This window comes from Microtus oregoni, unplaced genomic scaffold (assembly GCF_018167655.1).
Source record: "Microtus oregoni isolate MIOR12 unplaced genomic scaffold, Mior012 000034F_ref0000314, whole genome shotgun sequence".
Lineage (NCBI taxonomy): Eukaryota > Metazoa > Chordata > Mammalia > Rodentia > Cricetidae > Microtus > Microtus oregoni.
Genome location: NW_024543093.1, coordinates 11,506,626 through 11,529,000, shown reverse-complemented (window position 1 = coordinate 11,529,000; position 22,375 = coordinate 11,506,626). Strand labels below are relative to the sequence as shown.

General features: G+C 45.5%; 1 protein-coding gene across 14 annotated transcripts in view; it reads right to left on the bottom strand.

Annotated features, from left to right (window-relative positions):
- Positions 1–20,774, bottom strand: part of Myt1l (myelin transcription factor 1 like) — a 401,242-nt gene extending 380,468 nt beyond the window's left edge. For 7 of the 14 annotated variants that reach the window (XM_041630187.1, XM_041630191.1, XM_041630192.1 and 4 more), the window contains exon 1: positions 14,096–14,725. The gene's annotated coding sequence lies outside the window, so the exon portion shown is untranslated. The other 7 variants (XM_041630196.1, XM_041630195.1, XM_041630198.1 and 4 more) reach the window with 5 other exon arrangements.
- Between the last annotated feature and the right edge of the window lie 1,601 nt (positions 20,775–22,375).

Sequence of the window (22,375 nt, the reverse complement as noted above, 5' to 3'; positions counted from 1 at the left end):
TTCTGCTCTACCACAAACCTAAAAGCAATGGAGCCAGCCACGTACTGAAACCTGGGAAGCCATAAGTTGACACTAGCCAGCCAGAGACAATGAAAAGTAATGGAGCCAGCGTCGGACTGACACCCGGGAAGCCATGTGCTAAGATAAATCTTTCCTTGCTCATACTGATCCCTCAGGTATTTCGTCACAGCGATGAAGAGCTAACATAATCTTCCTAGTCTATCTAAAATAACTCAAAGCAGGCAGTTACAGGAGGTCTGTGGGTTGTGACTTGTGATGGCTTTCCCCACGATGACACCATGCCTCGTTCTAAATACCAGGATGTGCGGTAGGACAGAGACACACACAAGAAGTCCTCTGCTGAGAGGCAAAGTAGCTTTATTCCTTATCAGCAGGGTTGTCAATGTCTAGGATTTGAGTGAGAATCCCGCCATAGGCTCCTATGTTTGGATACTTGGTCCTCAGTTGTTGGAGCTATTTCGATGGGTTAGGAGGTGTGGCCTTGTTGGAGGAGGAATGTCACAGAGTGGGAGACGGTTTGAGGCTTCAAAAGCCAACATCACTTCCAGTTAGCTCCTTATGCCCTGTGCTTATGAAGACTATCTAAGCTCTTAGCTGCTACTCCAGAGCTTGGCCTGCCTGTGTGCTGCCACGCTCACCACTATGGTGGTCCTACCCTTACCTTCTGGAAGTATAAACCCCCAATAACTTTTCCTCCTAAAAGATGCCTTGGCCTTGGTGCTTTAGCACAAAATGGAAAAGTAGCCAAGACTGTGGGACAGTGAGATATACTGAGGTGAGGTCCCCTGCATCTCTCTCCAGTAGAATACAGTGAATCAGGAGCACAAACCAAGTCACCAGCGGCAATGGCACACAGACTGACCCGTCACAGAACTGGTAAACTGTGTCCTGGTCTCTGAGACGGTAGTACCATGATATATGCATCTATAAATACAAGGCAATCTTCCTGGTGAACACTCAGGGGAAAGAGGAGGGATGCCAATGGAAAGGCACAGGTGGGCGTGGTAGAAATACAGCCTTGGCAGAGTGATGGGATGTGGGTAAGGAGGAGGACCCACAAAGGGGAAGGGACAATAGGAGTGGCCAGCACACAGACCCTGAGCAGAGAGCTCTGGCTCTCGAGGCTCGGCCTGATGTGGGTGACAGAGGTACAGCCATGTGACTCTGATGGTAGCCTGTCCGGGAGTCTCCCACACCACAGGGTACAGATGATTGGCAAGTTGTGAGATGGGGTAGCATGAGAGGATAAGTGACAGTCCCAAAGAAAGCGTGGAAGGGGTGGAGGGGACGCGGCAGTTGGGGGAGCTATTTTAGAGATGCAATTGGCAGGAAGTAGCCACTGACTGGCTGCCAGATTAATTATCCCAGAGAAAAGCTCTGGCCTTGTCATTCAGCCACACAAAAGCTTTTCGTAATTTCCCATTATCAGGAGAGTGAAGTCATGGGCTCAGCACCAGAGACTGTGGTAAGGTGGCTTCTGACCCCCGATGACCTGCTACACCTGTGCTCCAGGTGGCTCTCTGGGGTTCCCCATACAGAAACTGCCTTCTCACCAAGAAGGTTCTCTAGATTACCCCTAGAGAAGCATCCATTTCTCCTGATGAGATTTCTTCCCATGCCTTTATCTATAGACATCCTGCCTTTCCTTCTGGGATTGTGGCAAACGCCACCTCCACGTTATCCCCATCACTGTCCTGCCTAGCAAAATCTTCTCAGAAAACCACAGTGCCTTCTTGGCAACCCCTCCCTATTTTCATCCCATGCCAGCCTGTACTGGAGTTATCCACGAAAGTGTCTTTCTTCCACAGAGTACAGAAACTTCCTTGACAAAAGGGCAGTACTCTCTGGTTTTCTCCTTACACACAGTTCCCCCCGAAGATGATCTTGTCTAAGCAACAACTTCACCACAATCATTTAGATCAGAGGGGTTGCAGCAGAAATGCCCCGAATACACAGCCAGCAAGAAAAATCAATAGCAGACTCAAAAAACACAGACATTCACTACTCCCTCCATCCAGACACATGGTACCTTTTGGGCTCTGCCACGAAATGCTGACATTTGGTCTCTCTGCCCTCCTGACACCTCACAATTTCAGCTATGGCTTTGGGTCTGAACACAGACAAATATCTAATTTCAAGATTACTCATGACAAATGAAGAACCTGGGGTTTGAACAAAAAAAAAAAAAAAAGATCATGCAGGGCATCAGAAAAGGAAGCTAATGCCGGAGCTAAGCTGAGAACTTAAGGAAATGGACACACATCTTTATCCAGCCTGTGAATGCTGTGTGCATTTAGCTAGGCTTCTGTGACCTGGATGAGGTTGCTGCTCTGCCTCATCTGAGAAACATTGCCCAGCTCTCCATGTCTACTGTGTGAGGGGTTTACAAGATATGAGATACACAGAAAAGCCATTCTCCAATGGTTGGCTCAGCTGAGAACCCGAGACCAGCATGTCTAGTGTGAAGCCCTTTGCCAGAGGACATCCTATGGAGAAATCACAACCCGTGACTTGTGTCTCTGGAAAAAGACATGGAGTGGGCATGCTTCATGCCATTGGTGTAAGCCATCCCTCAGGTACTAGGAATGATGGGTGACAAGGCCAGGTCTCAAGAGTCTCATTTCTCTGACTTGGCCTGGCTTTCCGACATGTATGTCGCAGGGAAAAGGGTAGTGGACCATGAAGGGAGACAGAAAAGCCTCTGCCAGGTACAAGACTCATGCAGTCAATTAAACCTGTGTTCTATCCTGATTGCATCAGACGTGATGGACAGGTGTCCATAATAAGGTATTTTTCAAGCAGCCACACTTTATCAGAAAAGTATTCCACCCAGTTCCAATCAGTTCTGCCATACCTTGGGCCATCAGTGGGGAAGTGTACCTCTGTTCCAGGTGTTAAGGGGCATGCTCAAGCAGGTTGGTTTCCTGATGTGTTTCCCTATAGTAGTAAGGCCCTCCCATTAGCTCCTGCCTTATTGGTCAGTCACAAGGGCTGAGGATGGGTGCATAGCAGTGCTTCTGGGGGAAGTGGGGCACTCTGACCTTAAGGAGAGCAGTGGAGAAGAGCCTACAGCCTGAGTTTGGAGAGGGAACTGTCCAAAGAAGAGTCTAACGGGGAGCAAAGAGGGTAGAGTCACCCAGAAGGTTGGGTGTCTCCCTGCCACTCTCCCACTTTCTTCCACCTGGGGTCTGGTCCCTCACACACACACATGTGAGACTATGGTAAGCACATGGGGATTACTGAGAATTTTCACAGCCCACAGATCTCTCTCTCTCTCTCTCTCTCTCTCTCTCTCTCTCTGTGTGTGTGTGTGTGTGTGTGTGTTTATGTATCTATTACATTCTTTCTCTGCCTATCAGACATTTCATCAGAAGGTGTGGGACAGAGAGATAGAAGGAGGGACATTAATGCAGAGGAATCAAGGGAGGCTCTGGCCGGAAGTAGATAGAGAGGAAGAGGAAGATAGGAAAGGAAAGAGGTTGTGCAGAAAAGGCTGCGTCTTTAGTGCTGAGTCAGCCAGTAGCTGAGTGGCTGCTATTTGCAAACAACAGATGACGCTAAAGAAGCTCAGCTTGGAGGTGGACTGAGCTCCAAGGAACAGGGTAGAGGAACGGGAGCAGCAATGATTCTGGAGCCTGAAGAGAAGCCATGCACCTCTCCACCCCACACGCAACATGCATACACAGTTATTCTTATGAAATATGGTACACCACTTTCTGGAGGTCTTGGCTGATATGAAAACAAAAAGCCTAACCTGTCCTTCCATCCTATATACCTGAACCATACTGAACTGGTGATAGCATCTGCTTACTTAGGAGCTCCTTGCAGAGGCCCCAGAGCCTGGTCCAGGGGATGCCTAGTTACATTAAGCAGGATCTAAAAGCAGATAACTTAGACCTTCGGAAGAAGGTCTCGCTAACATGATTAAGATCCTTTATTTGTGTGGGGGTACTGGGACTGATGGTTGCATGGTCTTCCACAGGTCAGGCTGATGATACTCCACCCCTGAGCTACATCTCCATCTCCTTGCTGACATTTTATTTGAAGGTCAGGTCTCACTAAGTTGCCAAGTTGACTTCAACATGGGATGTTCTGGTGTAGGCCTCCCTAGTGGAGTAGCTGGAATGGCAGGCCTGTACCACTGTGTTTAGAAAAATAACTATTAATTTTAAGAAGTTATGAGTGTATAAAGAGGAAGGAAGAAGTCCTGTCTGATGCTTCCCGGGGAAATGTGAGGAGGAGGGGCCACGGATGAGACCGTGGGGAGCTGCTTCACCCCACTGCTCTGCTACAAGCCCGAAAACACTGAACAACTGCGCATTTATACTGCTGCAATTCATGCATGACATTGGTCTTCCTTTGAAACCAGGAGCTCTTTCTAAGCTGAGAACTGTTTTGAAACCCACACTGAACAGCTCGCCTACCTTTGTGCCTCAGTAGGCAAGCGATTTGGGATTCTGCCCTTTTCCTGCTATTGGGGTTGTAGAAAAACAGATCTTTCTACCATGCCTCCAGGAAGGAAGTCCCAAATGCACATGGAGATTTGCAGAGCAAAGGAAAAAGTACCTATTTTACCTGGTTTCATTATTTTCTCCATTTTTACATTTGTGTGTGTGCATGTGTGTGTGTACATGTGCATGTGTGCATGCTGCTGTGTGTGCACATTAGTGAGCAGGTATGTGGAAGCCAGAAATTGAGGTCAAGTGTCTTCCTCAGTTACTTTGCACCTTCGTTTTTGAGGCAGGGTCTCTCACTGCATCCAGAGCTCACTGGTCAACTGGAACAGGAGACTGGTGAACCCCAGGGCTACTTCTGTCTCTGAGACGCATGCCACCACGCTCAGTATTTATGTGAGTGCTGGGGAAACCCAAGTTCAGGTCCTCACACTTGCACACTTGCAGGCAATTTACTGACTGAGCTATCCCCTCACCTCTGCTTCCATTATTTTCTCAAATTTTTCCAGCCTAGGAGTTGGAGAGATGGCTCAGCTGTTAGAAACTTGTTGGAAACAAGCAAGAGCATTTGCTGTTCTCAGAGAGAACCCAGGATCGACTTCCAGTACCTGCATGGTGGCTTGCAATGGTCTCATCTCCAGGTACAGAAGATTTAACGCTCTCATTTGGCCTCCAACAGCACTAAGCATGCCTGTGGTACAGATGCATGCATACATGCAGACACTCATGCATACCCACAAAGTAAAAAATAAATCTTCAAGAATGGAACTTGCTCACGAAGGCTACAAGATTAAGATTTAATCATCCTGTTAACTACATGGTTAATAAGCAATCAGGCTGTCATATATTTAGATAGAAGCTACAGCATTTCTGTAGACTTTTAGAGAGGAGACAGGTAGCAAGTAGGCCTGCAGTTGCATGGTTCTGAATCTGACCGGATTCAGCAGTCCTGCAGATTCTTGCATTCTTAGCATAGTACGAGGAAAGCTTTAGTGTGATGGGTTTGGTAAGGACATTCTGACTGTCTTCTTTTTGTCCACAGCTGATTTCCTGAGAGTCCCCTTTCATTAGCTTCCTACTGTAACATGTGTCTGGCTTTGCTCATGAGTCACAGAGCGTGGGTCCTTGTCACTCGACAGGACTGAGTTCTTGATCCTAGTTGGACCCAGGTTGAACCATAACTGAGACAAGGGTAGAAAACTCCTAACTTAGGCATATCTTTATGGCCAGTAGACTTTATTCTTTCTCTCTAATCTCAAAAAGAGGAAATCTAACAGTGTATAGCTTTTCCTTACCACCCCTCCTGTAGGTACCGAGTAACTTCTCCCTTTGTTGGACCTTCTCACCCCTTCCAGTATGAGATCTACTCCCCAATAAGCAGAGGGAAGTTTCCTGTGCCACATTTTAACTTTTTGAAAGGCTGGATGATTTTATTAAATTGGACATGGATCCTTAAAACTGCCCAGTTTAAATGACACATACATATTCACATGCATTAGGGATATCAAGGGACATTTATGGGCAGGTGTTCACTGTGTAGAGGTAGTTTACATCAGTGCTGGTCAAACCCTTCTTCCTGACAGAAACGTTCAAACTCCTTGCTTCAGGCATTGTGAAATGGACAGTAACTGATTCCTGTCTAGCATTACCAAGGCCTTTGGCCCTACCTAGCCGTGCTCAGTTCTACCTCCCCTCATCCCCCTAACTCTTTATTTTGGCTTTATTTTAAAAGTACTAGTGTTCTGGAGAGTTTCCATGACCCTCCTTGCCATCAGGGATGATGTGGGGGCTCTACCTCGCCTGGGGCCTGATCCCCCTATGCTATGTCCTTCCCCACTATTGGCAACATGCTCAAAGTTTCACTGAGGAATTCTGCAGATGTACCATGGCCCACATGAGGTGCTGCTGAACATGACATTGGCTGCAGTGGTAATCAGTGGTGTTTATTTGAAGCCACAGGTTCTGGCTTGCCATTTTGTGTGCGTGTGCTGTCTACTCTAGGCTATCAGAATTAGGATGTGGATTGTGTAATGGATTTTAGTTACTAAAACTGTGTTCCCATTTAACCCATGCATCCCCTAAATGCTGCCTCTAAAAGTAATGTTAAGCCCTTAAGATGCGGGGGGGGGGGGGGTGCTTCATTTAGTCCAAGCCAGTCACTTTATTTGCCTGCTTCATGAGAAGAAAGACCCATGAAAGTGATAGAGCCAAGAGAAACCAAGAAGTGACACCCAGAGCCATCCCGGTGTGTGCCCCTGTGATATCTGTCAGAAGACCTGCCCACCTACAGTTGCCATAACAGAATGCTTGTCAAACGTGTGACTTCATTTCAAGTCACAGGCATACATTGGACAAAACTAACAAAGGAAGGGCCAGGCACGTGTTTGTTCCATGGGATGATTTTTTTTTTCCTGCAAAACTGAAAGGCGTTTGGTTGTGTGAAGGCCATTTCATTTCCCTGGCTGGCCTCTGTGAATTTGCTCTGGGTTATCACTAGAATCCTGGTGGGAGGGCTCCAGGCCTCTGCTTTCCTTCCAGCGGTATTAATTTTGGAAAGGGGTTTGGGAAGTGGTGGACTCCCCGTCCCCCCTCTGAAACAACACACAAAGAGATGACTGCAGAGCCAATGTGCTCAAAGTCACCCCCAGGTCTTGTGGGGAGCCAGAACACAACACACTGCCTTCCATCCAGCACCTTCCAAAGAGGCCAAGCCAAAGTGAACTACTGACGGAAATTTCACATGGAAAATAAAAGGGACATGGGAGCAAATAAAACTAGGGATGGCTACCTGTTTGGTGCTCAGTAGAAAAGCCTTCTGGCGGAAGCTCACAGAAAACTAATCAATGAATTGATGGATAATTTCTAATATGCTGAGGAATTTGCTGGAAACATACAATGCACACACAGTCCAGTTGATTGAATCGAGCCAGGCATGGGTGATGCTCTGTCTCTTGGTAAAGACCAGAGAAGTCAGTAAAGGAAAATATTGAACTACATTCCAAGGCCTGCCCGCCCTCTGATAGACACAACCTAAAGGCAGAAGCAACTAGGACTAGAAGTAAAAGCCAAAAGGATCAAGGTGAGGGCGGTATGTGGCCCCAACTGCAAGTTCCTAGTCACAAGACGAAGTGAAAGACAAATCCCAGTGCAGATAGGCAAACCTTGCAAGGCTGCAGGGATAGCTTTGTTTGTCTTACTAAAGATTTTTGTAAAGAAAAAAATCCATTTTTAGTCAAAATATAATTACATCACTTTTCCTCTTCCTTTCTTCCCTCTAGGCCTTCACTTGCCTCCCCCTTAAAAGTGACAGCCTCTTCTGGTTGTCACATACATGAGTCTATGTATGCACAAACAACTGAACACAACCTTATGAGTTGTTTTTACTGCTTGTGTGCACATGGGTTCAGGGCTGACTACTCCGCATTGGACAGCCAATGAAGGTTCATCCCTGGGAGAGGCTAATTCTCCTTCTCTGAGCAGCCATTAGCTGCTATACTTCAGTATCTAGGGATGGGACCCCATGAAAATGTCCCCTTTCATATTAATGTGTCTATTGATATTGCCATTTTCTGATGTGCCTGACCTAAGTGGCCTCCACCTCAGCAACACCTTCCAGCAAAAGGAAACTTTCATCTTCACCTGCTTCATTTAAGAAAGGCAGACTGGGAAATGGTGAACATGAGATCTTATTGGCTGAACCAGTTCTGACACACACACTCCACACCTAGTCTCTGGATCGCTGATATTCGTGATTTAGTCTGTGACTCCAGGTTGAGTGTATTTTCTAACTTACTCGAAATGGACCAGCTATTGGCATTACATGTTCGAGGGACCTGTGGGCTCACCATGGATGTCTACCACTCACATGACCCTGCCCATCTGACCCCTTTTCTGATCATTAGCACTGAAGCCGAAGGAACAGGTGGCCCAGCCCGTTTGTAAACAGGTGTGCCAGCACGTCCCTGGGGGACGGACATGACACAGCCTGGCGTGCACTATGGGTCTCTGAGGGAGAAGGGTTGTTTTGGAGCTAACAATATCCCAGTAACAACAAATTAGCCAAAGAATATTTGGGTGGCAAGGCCTCCATGACTCCTCTCAGGATCATAGAAAAGGGCACTGGGAAGCTCGGCGGGGGATTTTTATGAATTCTAATTTAGAGTCACACATCCCATGAAAGACAATGGACAAATAAAAATGAAACTAGAATCTACCTAAATACCTGGTTAGGATCTCTTTCTTGTCATATGTGAGCAGTCGGCAGCTACTCAAACCTCTTGCTTTATGCAATATGACTCCATTTAAGAAAGATATGTGGCGTTCTGATGCCTGCAGCACTCGCTTTCCCATACTCCAAGAGAATATAAAAATTTAACCCTAACCAAGCTTGTCTGTTAGAGGATTTAACAGCAGGATTTTAACCCTGAACTGACAGGTTCGTTCCGTGGAGTCTGCTGCATGGCAAGGTGGCAGCTCCCGTGTCTAAATGTCTCACCGGCTTCTCATTTGAATTCTCCTCCTCCTGCTGCCAGAGGCTTCTGTAGCCAATGGCTCTTCAGCTGGCTGCACAGTGGCAGGACAGCTCATATTGTACATCTAGCAGGGATGCTGGCTAGCCCAGAGGTCTGTCTGTCTTCTGGAAGTCTGGGCCTCAGTGAGCAAATAGAGGCCTTAACCACACCCCACCCCAGGCTGTTGTTGATCCCTACTACCCACAGTTTTGAAATGTCCAGAAACTGAGCAACAGACATCTGACATTTACCAATATTCCTTCTTCAAAACACCATTCTGTTTACTGTCTCGCATCCTCAAATGAGAAAAGACTTGTCACCTTGACTCTGTGTCCCATGTGAGTGGAGTCATGGGAAAGAAGACCAGCGATCTAGAACCCACGAAAGAGCTGGACTTTTATTTCTTGCTCTTATAAGAAGGAGGTACACTCCAATACGCAATTAATAGAGAAATACACTTATGCAGTATTATGCAACTATGCTACTATTCAGGAGACCACCAGAGTATTCACCACCTAGGAAGAGGAAACAAGGAACTCAGCCCACTCTGCTTAGATTAGAAGAGAAAAAAATCTATTTCCAAATCTATTTGGGTAAAATAGAGGAAAGATGCCCTGCAGGCATTATCATTACCTTTTGTCAGCATCTGGACAGACAGACAGACACTTAGGTCCTGACTACCTGCAAGGATGTTTCACACTCTCTTGGCTCTGCACACAGTAGGAGCATAAGGTGTGTGCACTGCCTGGATATTCCATCCGTGGCAGAAGAGTGGAGGGAGAGAGTGACTTTAAAAAGTGACACTCTTTATCTTCAGTGTCAACCATATTACATCGCCGAGGGAAGAGGCTGGAATAGAGAAGCCTGCCCATCACGGCTGCTGACGGCTAGAGATCTATCACTGAACTTTCCTAAAACACAGAATCTGAAAATCATTAGCAAACTTGCATGCAGTTTCAAGGGGGATGAGAACAAAAGACAGGCTGGCTGCCAATCAGCTGATCAGTCCCACTGGAGGCATGACATCTCCCCATGTCCCCTGTCTTGAGCCTTGAGCAGCTCCCTCGAGATCCTGTGAAAGCTCCAGGGTCCCTCCCTCGGCTTGAGGGTCTTGGTGTCGGTCTTAGGTGCCGATCTGTCTCTGCTTTCCCCGGGCACACTCGGTCTCAGGAAGCGTGCAAACAATGAGGATGGACAGGGTTAAGTTCATAACAGGGCACTTATTCACACCACATTGGCCATGGGAACACTACAAGTAGGCATAAAATTTTATTCCTGTGGTAATATACTTCAAGCTCGAAAAAGATCCTGCAAAGAAAAGAATTTTCTTTTAAAAGAAAGAAAAAAAGTAGCCCAAACAAAACCAGTTACTATTGAGGCTGACAGTACTGCATCCTAGAGTTTAGAAGAGCTAGCTATCACTCCTGAGACGACCCACAGGAAATGTGGCCAAGAGAGGTGCCCATCCAGAAAATGCAAACAATTATGACTTTTCCTATTGACTACTGGAAAGCCAGAAGCCCAGAATTCCTCATTGTAAAACACAGAGTTGCCCAGCGTTCCCAGGTATGTGCAAAGCACACGTGACCTGGGTCATGGAGGAAACCGGCAAGTCTGTCTGCAGGAAAGCTCTGCACAGAGGGAACCACAACCAACTGCCTTCAGTACACGGTGCAGGGCTGCCCCGTTCTTACCACCCCTCTGCTCTGCAGCAATGCTGATTCTCTCTCTTTCCTGAACTGGGTGATGGGCAATCCCTTCCACACTTCCATCAACAAACAGCTGGATGGGTGCCAAAGGACCACACATCCTGGTCCGCCATGCCCTTTTTAATCAACTTCCTAATTAAAAAATGCCATGCTGGCATGAGGTATGAAGGGAGGAGGCTTAGAATATTTCACAAAATAGCATCCTCTCATCCTGGGGTTGCTGGGGATGTGTACCCTTACAGATGTTTACGAGTGTTCCTGCTGCAGAGATAGAATCAATTTGCTTGCGCCTGGCCCTCAAGACGTATTAAATTTATCCTGAAGGAAGCTGGCTTCTGAAAGCTCTTGCCCAGATGCATTAGGCAGGTGGGGGTTTCAGGGAACCGGAGGGTCCACCAGCAGATGCAGCATTGATTTCTGAATGTTCACACTCTCATAGACAGCTCCAGAGCAGACTCGGTTTGATGGCTCTCTATGGGGTGCCCTGCAGACTGGATTATTTCCACCACCAGTCTGGCTAGCATTGTTTCATGGCGACAGTGCACTGTGCGTTCAGCTTCTGCTCAGATGGCACAGGCTAAGGGAAATGCCTGAACCAGGGAGAGGAGACAGCACCAAATTTAAAATCAGCCTCTGAAACTGTCCCCTGCCTACAGGACTCAGGGACGCAGGGGCCCCCAGAACTGAGGAGTGGTGCTGACTTTTGTCAAGACCCTCTGTGAGTGCAGATTAGAACACACTGTGGTTCAGTTTAGACAATGGCTTAGGTGCCTCTCAAGGCCATGTTGGAGCTGGAAATCCTACGACAATCCTTGCCGGTGCACTAAAAAAAGCAGCCCCCCGCCCCCTGCCCCCCCCCCGCCCAACGCATTATTCATCCCTGAGTTATTTGATTTAGAGTTCCAAGCTTGATACCCCACCTGAAAACAACATCGGAAGCAAACGCTCAGTTGGGGTGATTTTCTCAAGGCAATTTGAGGAGTGTGCTGCCTAAACCATTGGACTTCAGCAGGAAGCAGACAGCACACAGGACAGAGTCACAAAGTTCTGACAACTATATCAATGAGCACCCACCGACATCTCAGCAAGGTTTCCACGATGCACGCATTAGCTCAACGACTCAAATAATACAGCCCCCACACAACACTTTCATCCCAGCGACCTTAAAAACATACATGCTTTACACTTTAGTAACCATGGAAGGGCTCAGCACATTCTCTTTAGTGTGTGAAAACATGCCACGGCCACGGAATACTAAAAAAAATAAGGTCAAGTGACATCGTGGAAGAAAACTGTTGACATCCCCCTCCCCCCTGTTTGTAAGCAGTAGGAGCCTTATGGGCGATGCATGTGGCAGAGAGCAGAGCTCCTGAGATACAATCCCCCCCCCCCCACAATGCGACCACTGCAAGCAGAGCAGCCAAGGCAGGCACCTGACATTTGGAATCTCGTGGATGAATTACATGATTTAGCCATGGAAGGTCATAATCTTTCCCAAAGTTGATATTCAACCTCAGAGGAAAAGTTAAAAAATAAAAATTAAAATTAAAAAGTCTCCCCCAGACACCACATTCTCAGGCTGGCTCGCATGAACATGTTTACAGCTCTCAGGGACATCTCATTGTCTTTGGATCAAATCCTTATCAACTGCAAGGAGCCTTGGAGCTGACAGGGCTACAAGCGGCAAAACTAACTCCCTCGAGTGGAAACTCCTGTGACATAATTGTTGCCCTTAAAAAAAAAAATGGACTTCACCTGTGAGAGGCAGCTGGGCACAAAGGAAGCCTTGCGGATAAGTGACATTCAAGGGCTTCCCTGCTTCTAAATGGCCAAGCAGAGGTTAAAAAGGAAAGGCTGGTGTCTGCTCCAAGAAAGTTATAACCAGAAAACAAAAGAGTTATTTCGCCCATCAAGATGGGCTCAACTCGGAAAGGAAAGCAGCATGGGAGAAGAGCATGCAATGCAGCCTCCCCCTAGATAGGAGTTCAGGAAAACAAGAACTCTTGGGAATTCATTACTTTGAGCTAGACATTTAAAACCTGAGGTTTTTTGTTCCCTCATTCTAGTTTACTAGCTAATTTAAAAAAAAATGCAATAGACAAAAAAAAAATATATGTAAATATGCATTCATGGAAAAATTGAAAATTTCCCTATTATGCAAAAAAAATCTTAATGCGACTGTTCAGAAACTTGCAAGTTGACCAAGAAAATGATCAGAGACAAGTTCTACATATCAGGGACAAGCCTGCTCCCTGTCTGTCACACCTGAGGCTTGGGCTCACTGAAGATGTTTATGGTTTTCCTTTTTACACAGGCACACGTTTTCAAACAGAACAAATCACACCCACCAGCCTCCCCCCAAAGTTGTATTTTTCTGTCACACATTGACTGTCATTTCTAAAGTCTAGCGACACTTGGGGAAAGTCTTTTCCAAAATCAAAATGAAACATGCCATGCTACAAAATATCCATAAAAACTACAGAAATACAGTTAAAAGATCATGGTCTCCCCTCAAGTTTTACTTTAAAAACAAACTGAATAATTAGGTCAGTTAAAATGCGCACCTTTCCCTCTAAGGAGGCTAGGAATCCTTAAGACAAGGAAGGGCTCCTCATCAGTGACCCCCACCCCCAGAAGGATCTTGAACTGAATTTGGAAACACCCATGCTCCTGCATGGTAGTCCCGGAATTATATAAGAAATCTGTGCCACAGTTGACAATAGAAACTCGGGGCTCCAGGAAGCTTCATCTTTACTTATGAACTCAGAAAATTGATTTGGAAAAAAAAAATCATTTTTTTTTTCTGAAAAGAACTCAGCATCAAATGTTGTATTCGTTTAAAATGTCCCCCTCTGCGCATCCTACAGACCTACAAACACCTCAGTTCTATTTCCACTGTCCCCAATAAGTAGCTGGTTAAATCAGCTCAAATCTCCTTCCAGCTAGGAAAAATATATACTAGTCAAAACTAATTACATCTGGGCTGTCATCAAAACAACATTTGCTAATTCTGCTGGTCTCCATACACTGTCCCAGAAAATATCCATTAAACACGGTGAATAATGGCTGCTGCAGAATTCCGAAAATACTAATCTCTAAACAGTTCATTTTCACTTCACACTTACTCGTGGAAGATAGATGAAGAGGCCACCCCCACGCACCAGCAAAAAGACTATTCTTTTGTTACTGCCCTTAAGAGTTGAACTTTGCTCCACTTTGGGAAGCGCAGCCACAGCTCTGGAAACAACAGGACCCATTTACCTGGAGGGGATTTCAAAGAGAAACCTGAAGAATGGATTCTCTGCTCCTTCTGTCCCTGTCCGCACCTTCAGCTAAGCCAGCCTCTGACAGGCAGTCGTTCCCACGGCAGCCACCCCTGCCTTCCATCTTAGGGACTCACCCAGAAAATTCTCCAGCCTGCTCCGCGACTACAAAACTCTTCTAATGCTTTTGAACGCCCACCATTTGTTCTCCATTCATCCAATCAACTTCGAACCGCACATCTTCTCTCTATCGGCGCGCAGACACGGGGCCACTTCTCATCTGTATGCTAATTATTTTGCCACATGGACAAAAGTAATAATGCTTTCAGACAGGAAACTAACAGGCCTGAAGTCGAAGATGGAAATTAATAAGTTGACACCACTAAACGCCGGGGAAGACGGGCATGCGTGCAGAGCCCTGCCTGGTGGATGCGGCGCAGCCTCCATCAGCAGGCAGCAGACAGACGGCCCTGGGCCGCCAGCACTGCCCAGGCTGCGAGCATCAGGCACAGGTTTCCTTAGAGACCACATCGCTGCGGCAGAGGCACACCGGGAGCATCCTGCTGACTTACCCTGCTCGGGCTGCTGTCCTTTAAGCAATACACAACGCAGCCATTTCCTCAAACCCTGACTTCATCGCTCATCTAGATGCTTCTCACCCTAACAGCTGTGAGTTAAAAACCAGTAATTTCTAGCCTTCCTGTTGACTAGGCTTTCAGCAGTCAGGCAAGATTGGGATGTGTGCTGTGTGCTTCCTACACTGTACCCACAGGCCTCTAAATCTCTAGAGCAGGGTGTATGATGTGCAGTGCTGTATTTAATGTAATAGATGAGAACTCTAAATACGCAGGCTGGCTGTTGGCTGCTACCCGCTAGGTGAAGTGTCTCAGAAAATCTCCCCTACCGTTAACGTTATGGTAAATGCATATCATGGTCCAAGAAACCTCACCAAAGTCAGCAGAACCTTGGTGCTCTCACTGGAACTACGGCTATGGGGCTGCATATCAAAACAAAAACAAAACAAAAAAGCATCCAGACCTCCCTGCCACTTCTTAAGACAGTAGAACGGGCACCAGAGAGTTAACGAAGGGGTTGCTACTGTGTCCCTGGCTTGCCAGCCAGTACAATATCCCATCCCGGCACACGCTCCTTTTTATCATTTTCCTTTAAAACAAGAGGGCAGAACTATTCTCTGAGTAACTTTCAGCATTGCCAGCCCTAGATAACAGCATTAGTATCATTTGAAAAGAAAACAGAAAAAGTTTATTCTCAAAAAAAGCAGACCCGGTAAGATGCCAAAAACACAAAAGAGAACACAGCTCTATAACTTTCTGTAGCATCTGCTCTTTTTATTTTAATTTTATTTTTTTTAATTGCTGATTTTATAAATGGCTACTCAGGCAAGCAACAAATGCTTTTCTGTGGTCATTGCTGTCCCCCTCCCTCCCCAGCCTCTGAGCACAATGTAAAGGCACACACTAGATCATAAAGGCTGCTTACTTAGTACCTCTCCTCTCCTGGAAGCTAGCTTGAATATCAGACTCCTAATGAGAACAACTCTGGGAAGATTTCAGAGAAGCAGCCCACAGGCGTGTTTACCTGAGGGGCAGCTGTGGCCAAGAGAGTCCATTGTTGGCCCTTTGTACCCCAAATCATGCCATTCTGTCACGGGGTGCGACCAGACAAGAGTGGAAGGTGTCCAGGCAGGTGGAGAAATGGCTTTGGGAAGTACTTAAGACAGGATCAGACATTGCTCAGAGGAGGTGGGGGCTGCAGCAGGCAGGCAAATAAGCAACCGCATGTCACCTTTAAATGAAAAGGAAGAGGTACCTCTCTGCAGAAGAGTTGGTGGCCATCAGCAAGTCCTCCTCAGCAGTCTGTCTCACTCACGCAGCTCCTCGGCTGCCATGGAGAGCCCCAGGCACGTGTGGTCACAGATCCCTCCGTGTTTGTACTCCCTCCACCCCTCCCATCAGGACCCGCACTGGCAGCCCTGTGCACAGGAGTGCAAGGCAGAGCCCACAGATCAGCCACTGGGGGCCTCCATAGGCACAGTGCAGACTGGTTTCTGAGGGAGACTGACAGCAGTCCCAAGGTCCCAGGAACACCCTCTTCTTGCTCTCAGAGGTAATTCCTCTGAAGAGCATCTGCCTGGTGTGTGGTTACTACACAGGGTACTGTTTGCTCCCTTCCCAGTGCCCTGCCAGAAACCTTCATAGCTCTCCACAAGGAGGCTTGCTGGGGACACCCAGTGCCCCTCCATCTTCCTACAGACAATGCCCTGTCCACTGTCATCAGAACACCTCCCTCCCCTTCCCTACTCCCCCACGAATCCTCCCCCCCCCCCCCATGGGCCTTTTTCTTTCAGAGAGAGCTATAGCATTCCCAGCATTTCCTTCCTACCCACCAGCCCCGAGACAGCAAGGTTGGTCAGTGTCCTTTCCATACAAAAAACAAGCACTTATGCATCCTCTCTAGCTTTCTCACACCTGGATTACATTTTCTCTGCCATCTCTGATTACTCCTGCAGATACCCCGAGGGCTCATTAGAAAGTCGACGCTAAAAAACACTTTCATTGTGAGAAGAGTCGCAGACATTGTGTGTGCTGGAACAATGCAGGTGTGGAGGGGATGGAGACAGACTAGAGAGCCAGGCTGAGCCATAAGCAGGCGCAGAGTTAGAGGGAGGCCGGGAGGCCAGAAGAGAGAGGGAGAGAGGGAAGGAAGAAGGAAGAAAACACAAACATCCTTCAAACTGAGTTACAGAGCATTGAAACATAGCCTACTGATGGGAAAATGGATAGCTGTTTCCCTAAAATCATCTGATGTCAGAAAAAAAAAAAGCACACAATAACTGACAAGAAGAAGAATCCTTAATGTTAATTCCAGCATCGATTATGACCATTTTAAGCAATATACTAATATATGGGATATGCCAACTTAAAATGTTTATTAAAAATACTAGCCGTAGATGTTATTTAAATATCAACCCCCCTCATGCACACTGCAAAACAAAACACACAAAAACTACTTTATTGTTTAAGTTGGTGGCATCCGCTATCTTTGGTTTGGAGTACATACAGATGGGTGTCAGTTGCATTATGTAGTGGGGTAAAACGGCTTTGTAAGACACATTTCAATGCTTTGCAAGTTTTTGTTCAAGTTTATACCTCCTGTTACTGTTGTTAAAGAATGCTTTCCAATTTTGAAAGAAAAGAGAGAGAGCGATTCTTAAAAACTCGAAAGATCATTGCAGTGATCTACCTGAGAGCAAAGCAGCCTGGAGCTCTTTCAGCTGCCCCTCACTGGCTTCCTGGGCAGGATTCTAAGGGACTCTGCAGACTTCCTGGCCAAATATTAGATGCATTTGAAAAACTAGTTATTGATTAGAAAACACAGCCCTTGAGAAAAGTGGGTAGCCAGTTCAGTTCAAGTTCAGGGCAGATTGGTCCCTACCAAGGGAACCTCATTATTTTCTCTTGTTCCATAAGTGGATTTATTTTTTTAACACACGAGTGACTAAAACTTTCAGTTGTTTGGAATTTAAAGTGTGGCTACTGAAATGCGCAGTAAGTAAGCAGTGTTTGAGGATGGATGATATGTATTTTTAAAACAACAGGTCTCCATCAAAGTAGATTGGCTTGCAGGTAGACATAGCATGTCTGGTTTAGACATGTGACATTTAAAATATTATTTTGTTAGCAAAATTACCCTCAGATGTAATCATCTTTTTAAAGTTGTACGCATGGTGCATCTCTAGCTAAAGCTAACAAAGCAAATGAATACTCAAATCGCAAATTCATTATTTGAAAATTCCCTGTATAATATAAACAGATAAAAAACTTTTTAAAATATTTGACATTGCAAAATAACTTTCATTTACTTTTTTTTTTTTTTAAGGCTGGTAAAGAAAATGAACAGGTATCACCAGAGGGTGGGACGGTTGGTGACAGGGGATAGAAGTCAAAATGTTTAAAAGAGTAAAAAATAAATTAAATTAGGTTTTGAAAAAAAGTGGCAGGAATAATAAAGATGCCACATTAATGGGCACTGACCCCCCCCCCCCCACATAGCGCTCATGCAGCTATATATTCTAAAGAACATTGTAGGTTCATGTTCCTTTAAGAATTTTTGTGTATCAGTCATAAGTGTTCTCCAAGTTATTGGGCCTCAATCCTGGCCTCAGCTTCAAATGCAGCCCCATGAAGCTGGCATTGATTGTAGCTCTGGGTACAAGTTTCTCTGCATAGACTTGTCCCTGTCACCCAGGGTACCAGGTAACCCTGACTCATCTTTTCAAAAAATTAATTGTATTAATAACCAGACACATTGAGGTAAAGAGCGTTCACTTCCAAAGTAGTAATGCTTGTAGTTTGGAGCCCAAAATCACATGCGTTATTTTGGCAGATTCTTGTGTCTGAATTTATAAACATGTGCATGCAATAGCACCTGCAACGTCTTTACGAAATAAAAACCATCCGCGACAGATCTGGGCTGCCACCATCTCCAAAACATCCAATTGTGACCATAAACACCACTCGACTTCTACCTCAGTGAGCACCGTCATTAAGGTGATGAAAGTGAGCCATTTTCACTTCGACAGTGAACCTGTAGGAAGTCGCTGCTGAATGCAATTGCTATCTGCCACGGACAGCTCCCGGTGCTGAAAGGAAGCCAGGAACCCCTATCACAATGGCTCCCTCCAACCAGCCTTTGAAAAATCACAGCAAACTGAATGGTGTGGAAGTGCTCAGCCTGAATAGCACTGTCTACAGAACAATGGCGGCCAGCTCCAAATCCTGCTATAATCACATTAATGAGATTAATCAGTGAATTAGCAGCAGTCAAATGTCAGGGAGGCAAGGAGGAAGCCAACCAAGATGGTGATTAACTTTGGGAGGGGGAGGGGGAAAATCAACTGTGTTCTGTCCGAGGATTTGCAGAACTTGACAGATCTGATTCACAAATCTGAAGGCTGAAGGTAGAAAGCAAAAGGCAGCCACGCAGACCGTCAGAGTACACTGTGGATCCAGCCACCACCCTGCTGCTAGCCTGCTAGGGAAAACTCAATTGCAGGAATCTTCACAAACTGCCCAGATTTTGTAGTTTGAGGCTTTCAACTGTGTCACTAACATTCAATATTATTTTCTCCAAACTCAAACTAAAATATATTTTAAATGTCTGATGGGGGGGGGGGTCACAGTGAGAGTTTTAAAAACTGTACCGAGTATTGTTCCATCATACAAACACCCCTGCAGTATTCTAGCATAAACAAATATTACAATAAATAAAACCTAATATTGAAGTACAACTTTAAGGAGAGTTTTAGCCATTTGACTTCTGCACTGAGGGAATTTATTCATTCATGTTCCTTTGGGTCAATGGAGGAAAGAAAAACAATAAAGTTCTTTGGGGGGGGTGGACATCGTGTAAAGCCTATCATCAACACTTTGGACTAGGAGTTTTGGGGGTGTTAAACTTACAGGAATCCTACGATACTGTTTTCAGGAAGGAATTTTGAGTAAAACACTTCCATTTTTAAAGTAAGTGTGTATCTAGCTATGTAAAAAGGCAACTTACTTTTTCATTGCAAAAATGACATCACTTTTAAGAACTTGAATAATTAGGAAGACAGTTTTAAGCTTATGAGGGTGTTGCAGATGCTTTTGTCTGTGGTGTTAGCAAGAAGTGTATACACTTGAACAAAAGAGTTGTTACACAAACTAGTTTATCCTAATTAAGTAGATAGCATAATGGTCTATAACATACATAGTTTCAATGGAATAAGAAATGTATCGTGACTAAATTAATGCTAAATTCAAACTCTATTATATATTTTGTATCCTTCACACTCTTGTGAATATTTATATTATTTATTGTTTATTCAGATCTATCTGCAAGCAAGAGTGTGAAGACTCAACTTTTTGTTTATGAAGTGATTTTAGAAAACAGATTTCTGCTATGAATTAAGTGCTGGTTTGGTATTATGAACTTCAAACATTGAGGTTATTGTTAAAAGTCTTTATTTGATTTTACCAGTTTAATGAACATCAATCAACTTTTTTTTAATAGTTAGACAAACACAACAGTGCCTCTGGAGTCGCTAAGCTTCCCGCAGCCATTGCATAAAAAATCCTCCCTTGTTTGTAAAGTGAAGTTACCCACACTCTCAGGAAGTTACTTCAGCTCAAATCACCGACCTCCACACATGCAGCAAGTTTTTCGTTTTTCTTATTTTTATTTCTTCTTATAAACAAAATCATTGCTCAGGCATGCAATCTATTACCCATTTTTGCTCTAAAGACAGGCTTCTGAGGCTTGAAGACCTCAGGAGCCTTCCGGCTACCAGTCATGCTATAAAAATAACTTTAAAAAGGAGCAAATAATAAGACTGCAGCAGAAGCCTTGGGCTCCAGCAAAACAGATCCTGACCCCTGAGTCCAAAGAATTAACCTAATGAGCATCACGTACCTCACACCATGCCCGCACCGCTCACAAGTGACGGCAAGTTCAATTTTGGTAACTGTGCTGGCTCAAAACACACAGAAAGAGAAAACCCTTTCCCCCACAAGTGGGAGGCCGAGGAGGACCACGCATAGCACCGAGAGGCAGGGAAGGCTGCTTTTGTCTTCAGCGAGCATTGATTTCATAACCCACAGTCCAGGGAATCAAAAAAAAAAAAAAAAATTGAAACACACCCACCAACAATGGGTGAGAAACCAGGGGGCCTCCAAGAAGGCTGTGGGGAAAAGCTTTCTCACTCTGTCGCTCTGTTTTGTGTGCAGTAGCTTAGGGGGAAAAATGTCGTCCGGGCAGGAATGACACAGGCAGTAGGAGAGGCTAGCGGGCCTAAGAGAGCAGCTTTACCTCCACATCCAGCCCCTAATGCACACAGCCCCACTCGTCCGCTCCCAGGCTCTTTTTTTTTCCACTTTTTTTTTTTTCACGAGCTCCAAATCCCCGGCATATGACCTTCTGTTAAATAGATAAAAAAAAAATTGCTTATCAGTCATGCAAATGAGGCTGAATTCATTTTCCACAACAGATGGCCTCATAGATAATGATGATGGAAGAGAGAAAATTGAATGTCTCTCACAAGGTGGCCATGGCAACCGAGAGCAGAATAATATCAATAATAAGCTCACTGCATAATAAGGTTGTCAGTCCTACAAATCAAAGTCTGCAGCTAAATCAGGTATACCACCCCAGCTAGTTACCAGGTAAATAATATATATACATAGATATGCATGTATGTATATGCTGACCATGAAGAGAGCCAGCATTCCCAGTCATTCAGTGTCGGGTGGGGTGGAGGGGACGGTTACTGGATAATGAAATGACGATCCCACGATCCGACTCTTTTTTTTTCTTTTCTCTTTCTTTCATTATATTTTGTGCAGTAGCCCGGGTTTTCATGAAGCACAGGCTAACTAGCCATATTGAACTGTGGAGTGAGCCTGGGGATGAGCTCCCCTCCCGCAAGCCTCCTCCTCACTCTCTCCTCTGCGTGCCCTGCTGCATCCTGCCTAGATGCAAGAGCAGCTCGCCGCCGGAGGCTTCCACCTTGGCTCCCAGGGGGACATCCTGCAAAATGAATCAGCAGCCATCCCGAGCAGGCTGATTAAAATGAAAATGGCAAGGCACATGTCTGGGCGGAACTGGGGCTCAGCTTTGTTGCCTGTCTGACAAGCAAGCTCAATATAGCTCTTGCTAATAATGGCTTACTGCCTTTCGGTTTTTAAAAAGGTATCGCCCTTTCCCCTTAACCAACTGCCTAGTGTGTGGTGTGAGTGTGTGTGCTGGTGAGTGTGTGTGAGTGTGTGTGTGCTCGTGCGTGTGCTCACATGTGTGTGCCACGGGGGTTGTGGAGTGGTGGGGGGGGGCGGACTGCTTGATTCTAATTTTCTGCTGCTCACATGCAGACAGGCCGCCTGACAACGCTGTTATTTTAAAACTGAACTTAGCTGTCTTTCTTCTGAGGAGAGTGATGGTTAAGTCTCAACATGGTGGTGGTTGCCTAAAAACCAAAACCAGAAACAGGGATTTCTAGCCCAAGCTTTTGTCACAGAGCTTGGGTGAGGTGGGGGTCACCTAGTAATGTGCTTCCCTGGCTCAAAGCCCAGTGTGAGAAGCAGCCCAGGTGGGAGCCTACACCTGCTTGGCGATTGTCTACCAGACTGTCTCTGTCCCCTAGATCTCATGCAAAATACAGGTTGAAAGCCCTAAGTAGAAGCCACCAAGTGATGCAATTATTGCATAAAATTTATTGAAAAATAAATCTCATTTCTTTTCAAAATTTTCAGACATAGCTTGAAGATTCCCTTCAATAAGCCATATTTTTTAAATATCCTCATAAAAAAATTTTAGCCTTTGTTAAAGGGATCATTACATCCCCTTTCAAAAAAGAAAAGAAAGAA